At 46.3% G+C, this 5585-nt stretch overlaps 1 long non-coding RNA gene across 1 annotated transcript; it reads right to left on the minus strand.

The window, feature by feature from the left end:
- Positions 1-418: 418 nt before the first annotated feature.
- Positions 419-3477, minus strand: LOC119234600 (uncharacterized). Its single transcript, XR_005122662.2, has 3 exons — positions 3427-3477; positions 1088-1172; positions 419-973 (listed from the first exon to the last, which is right to left on the minus strand). It is a non-coding gene; the product is annotated as an uncharacterized LOC119234600 (long non-coding RNA).
- Positions 3478-5585: the final 2108 nt, after the last annotated feature.

Genomic DNA, 5585 nt, shown 5'->3' on the forward strand with positions numbered 1-5585 from the left:
ACCTGCTGCTCCCTTCAGCAGTGTACTTTGGTCAATCTGACTGCTCTGCTCCCTATTCTGTCTCTGATGAATCCTCTCACCCCAGCACCCCCACCCCCGCATTTCTGGCCTGTACCCCAGCTCTATATGCATAAATAAAACTTAAAAATATGTTTTTAAAAAATAGCAACTCAGAACAACAAACATTAATTTTTTTCACAGTCTCTGTGGGTCAAAAATGGGGAAATAACCGATGGTTCAGACTCAGATAGTATTTCAGGAGGCTGCAATTACTTGATGTTCCACTGGGGCTGGAGGTTCTGTTATAGGACAGGGAGAGGGGCAGCCCAAACCCCGCAAACCTGCCTATTCTAAATGGGTTCTGCCATCCGCCGCATCAACACAAAACATAGGAGACTTTAATGGGAAGGAACTTTAATACAACTAGGAAACAATACAGGAAAGGCAAAGAGTCTAGTTTCTAAATCAACAACCCAAAGTTACCCGTCCCCTCGTGGGTAAAAGTCCATCCAAATGGGATTGGCCCAGAGCAAGGCCCCAAAGCCTGCCACAAGTCTAAAGCATCTTCCAGTGGGGACCCACAGCAAAGGGTCAGAAACAACCAGACAAGCCCAGAAGGAAAAGAGCAAAATCAACATCAAGATAAAAGCTGCTATTGTCACCTCCCCACGGGTCTCACCCACATCTGTGTCACCCAGTCCACGACCAAAAGGCAAGCGCAGCTTCTTCACGTGTCTCTAGGCTCCATGCGCCTCCTCCAGGTCTCCTGGCTCCATCCTGCTTCCTTCCTCAGTCTCTTCTGCTGCTTCTCCTCTTTCTGCTCAGCTCCACCCTCCCTTGGGTGGGGCAGAGAACCTCCCCCTTTCCTGGGGACAACCCTGTTACAGTTCCACAATGGCTTTGGCTGGAGACCTCAGCTTCTCACCTCTTCCTTCCTTTTCCTAGAGCTGCCGACAATATGGCAGCTGGACTTCTGCAGAGGAAAAGGGAGGGGAAAAGAACAAGGCCAAGACAGAAGTTTCACTCTTTTATACCTTTGTCTTGGAAAGAGCATGCTCTCCTCCCATGTGTGCTACACCATGCCTACCTCGTTTCATGCCAGGGTATGAGTATCAAGAAGTGAGAACTTTGGCACCATCTTGGAGGCTGGTGATCATGTCCTCAGATATTCCCTGGAACAACAGAGATATATGAAAGTGTCAAACACGAGGGTGGGAGAAGAGAGCAGCTTTGAATAGGTTTATTGTATGTGTAATTTTATATCTATTCATCATTTATCTTATGGACTAATTAATGATCCTTCAGGCAACACAGACAACATACTTTGATGAGGTGAGTGGGGATAAAGAAGTTGAAGGATCTGGGGTTTTAATTGGTCTTAGTAACTGAGGAAGTTGTTAGCAACTAAAAAAATACCAGTTATAAGAGGCAAAAGAAACTCTATTTGACTAACCTATCTTTAGGGCAGAGTTAATATAACTTAGAGCCAAATACATGTTAACTAAAACAGGTGGAGCCTGAGGATAGAAACTAAAAATCCATCAAACTGACCTCAGGCAGCAATGCAGTGGGGAGCCCTGGGAGGCAGTTTCCCTGGGGTGTTAGCCGACCCACAAGCTCACCTCACATTCAGCCAGGAGCTACTAGCATAAGGAATAACAGCCCTGTGACCCAGGAGGAAACAAAGGAGTCACCACCCCATTGTGTTGTGTTGATAGTGGACCTGCAGGATCCCTGAAAGCAATTGTGTGAACTCTGAAAGAGCCAAGAGATAGAGAGCATTTCTAGTGCCTGGGAAATCACCCCCAGCTGATCTGGAAGGGAGGCACAGAAAACAGATAAATGATCGGGATCAGCCAGGATGTAGCTTATCATCATCTTCTACCCTGACCATATGCTCAGCAATTAGAGCCTGCGGAAGTGCTTATTATAGGAAAAGAATGAAACCATCTGAAAGGCCCATGCCTCTAAGAAGGGTCGGCTCTCTGGACATTATGGATCAAAGCTCGGTGTGATTCAGCAAAGCAGTACAATTAAATAGATTATGAAATGAAATTCTGCAAGGGGTGAGTGGCTATCAACACGGCATTTAAAATCCTGACATAACCTTGCATCAAGCAAAGCCTTCACACAGTCATGGTGTTAATTTTCAAGAGAGATGAGGATTTGAGGGAGGAAAAAAGAAAATCAATAAAGATGTTCGAGTTTGAAAAACATCTAATTTTTAAAGGCTGAAAAGATTGTGGTTGCTGTGCCTGAGGAAAAGAAGGAAGGGAAGATATGAATTTAATAATGATCACTAAGCTTCTGATGTGCTGTTATAACAAAATCCAGAACGCCATTCAGTTCTGCTTCTTTTCCGTAGGAGTAAGACCTCCCTGAAGATATTGCGTGGGTGCGTGTCTATTGTCGTTCTGTTTCCTCAGGAAAGTTATTCTCTCCTTCCTTGGAAAGAGTGACTCATCAAGAGAGCTTCTCACCTCCCCTGCTGGAAAGCTTCTAAGAAATTAGTCCTGTGTTTCTAGGAGTTTGTCTCACTTTGCTAGAGCGAGAGGGTCTCCATGTTTTGAGTGCGTTGCACCATTCAGGATGAAAGTCTCCAGAGGAATGGTGTGACAACACGGGGAGGCTGGACGGAAACCTCATAGCAGACCCCGAGTCTGGAACAAGGGGCTCAGAAAGCGGCACCCTGCGAAGATCCAGAGGCCCCACAGAATTAATCCAGTACTGTGGTGGCCTGGCGACAACTCAGCGGTACCACATGGGGCTGGAACTGTTACAGGGCAGCCCCGATACTGAACGGGTTCCTGGCTGTGGGTCCTCACCCGCGCGCTTAAAAGGGACTTACGAATACTCCACTACAGGCACACACAAAAGGTTAATAAAAGATTAATTAACAAGGGAAAGGGAAATGAGGAAATGTACAACTCAGGGAGAAAATAGGGAAATAAAGTCTTTAATGCATCCTACCCGATCCACCGACCTGGAAACCCAAAGGCATTCTCAGGGCTGGCTGGACACTGCGAGCTGGCGGGGAGCCAAAATGGGGATTCCCCCCCCCAAAGCCCACGTGTCTGGCTTTATATCCACCCAGCTGCTTAACCCCACCCTCAGGTCCCAGCCACCTTCCCTTTGGTGGGGATGGGATTTGGAGTTTCCAGTGTCTTTGCCTTTGGCCTGGGGTGGGGGTGGAGTCCACAAAGCCTGTATGGAATTAGCTTTAGGACATCCTGTTCCCCCTAACAGAACCAGCTACCTGCCCAAATCTCAAGACCCCTCTAGGGGAACTGCTGCCAGGAGAGTGGGACTGGCGGTCCTCAGGGATCTCAGGCAGACCTCAGGTTTGAGTCCACTTGCCCCAGCGTTTAGCCTCCCTTGAGACACTGTACCTGCCACACCCTAGGGCTAAAACCCTAAGGGACTCACCAGGTAGAGTGGTCACCCCAAAATGTGACTTTGAGAGCAGTCTGGGCCTCCAGGAGCTGGACACAAAGGGGAATTCCTCTGAAAATGTAAGCTATGAATTTAGGCTAACCGTAAAGTAATTCCTGATGCTGATGCTGAGCACTAGTACAGCGGCGGGAAGACCCAGGGCGGGATCGCTGTGATCCCAGCAGACCAGGTAAAGGGGGAGTCCTGGAGCCCTCGGTGGCTTTTTTCAGGGTTTTACTGGGATGTTACCAGGCACACAGCAGGCGGGGGTAGGGGGTGCGGGGGGAAGCTGGGCAGGCCTCCCAGCCCCAGGCGAATCTTCCCTCTTCCTGGGCTCCCTGGCCTTCTCTCGTGGCCTCTGCTTCTCTGCTCCTTTCGCCCTAATTTGTTTGCTCTCCTCCTGGCATCCCCGTGACCCCACCCTTAGAAGCCCAGTCTTTCAGCCCAGGTGTACCCACCTACGTATGCCCACACCCCACTCCAGGTGCCCGCCATCAGGCATGCATTCACGACCGCAGGGATCCATCATCCATCCTGATGGTGGGAGGGCAGAAAAGGCTGATTTACCTTACCCTACAACTATGAAACATTAAAATACACCAGAGAGACAAACTGTTTCTCTTAGAAAGTCTTTAAAAATCAACTTCAGAGGTTAGTTTTAATCCTGTCTCTCATCAGATGAATATATAGGTGATTGACCTGAGTTTTTCCCCCTCATAATTGCTTACTTAAACATAAGAAAGTTTATGTATTTATGCAGAATGCATGTCTGTATTCATATTTATGTCTATGTATGTATCTATATTTTACTGTCTCCCTAAGAAGAATTTAGGTGTTTTATAGGACCAGACACCATATTACAAAAATAAATAAGACTACAAAGAAATCATGGTGAAAGAAATATTCCAGCGGAGGGATGAGAGAAAGTTTTTATAAAAAAAAGTCAGGAAATAGGTTGACTTTTGCTTTGCAAGGAAAATGAATCATGCTGACAGAGGTAACCAGTCAATTTGTGGTGGTGAGTGCATTGCAATGGGCTGTCCCTGAGAGATTAGTGAACTTTGGCAGCCGGTCTGCAGCTCTGGAAAGCTCTTTCTCACTCCCCACCTGCCAGTGATTAAATACGCAGAACTCCAGTGCTCCTGAAGAACATGACTTGTCAAGACATCTGCACGTAATTGTTTGTTCCAAGAGCTAATAAGCAAGCCAGGAGAGCCAAGCTGCATGGCTTGATCCTTAGCTCCCTGAACAGCCTGCCCAGGTCACCCCCCACTTCAGGAAGGTGGGTGAGGGTAAGAAAACAAGGATGATGAATAGACACCTGTTAGTTTAGTGTTTCATCTGCTTTCCTCTCTATCCTTGTCACTTTCTTTTAGAGAGATGCACAGATCAACCACCTGTCTTAAAATGCAGGCATATTGAGTCAGACAATATTCCAGAATCCCTGTGTAAAACTTCGGTTAATCAAGGGAGTAAAGAACAACAAATCGGTAAGAAGAAACTGATTTATACATTTTATACATAAGAAGAAACTGATTTATACATTTTATACATTTATACAAATCGGTAAGAAGAAACAGATTTATACATTTATACATTTGTCCATGGCTGAATTAATCCATCATAAAGGGCAGAAGGAAAGCAGGTTTGGGGCTTACCTGGGTTGGCATTTAAATAATAATAGTGCTCCCGGCCTTTTGATCCTTGGTTCCCTTTCTCCACATCATGGCTGCTCAGTCACAGTCTTTCCCGCTGTTTGAAATGTTTCTCTGATCCTTTCAAAGCATTGAACCCAGTCCCTTTCTTCAAGACTTATTTCTCCCACCAAATCTTCTTTATGTCTAAAGCCACCGTGCTCAGTCTTTTGACAGAATTCTTCTAGCATTTAGTCAGTTCCTTGCAATTTAATACTTGCTGAGCCATTGCCTAGAACTTTCCTTTACTGTTTCATTTATGTAAGTTTTCTTTCCCATATACATCATAATTCATCAGGAGACACCCACAAACCTACTGCGCCTGAGCATTTTGGTCAGGCCCATTGCATCAGACCCAGCAGGCCTAGCCCTGGGCTTTGGAACTAGACAAGAAAGTCAGCAAGAATGTTTTTAGAGGCCATGTGCTTTGGAAACAGACTGAATGCCTCTGTTCAGTCT

The sequence above is a fragment of the Talpa occidentalis genome, unplaced genomic scaffold, assembly GCF_014898055.3.
Source record: "Talpa occidentalis isolate TD23 unplaced genomic scaffold, MPIMG_talOcc4v2.1 talOcc4.8, whole genome shotgun sequence".
NCBI lineage: Eukaryota > Metazoa > Chordata > Mammalia > Eulipotyphla > Talpidae > Talpa > Talpa occidentalis.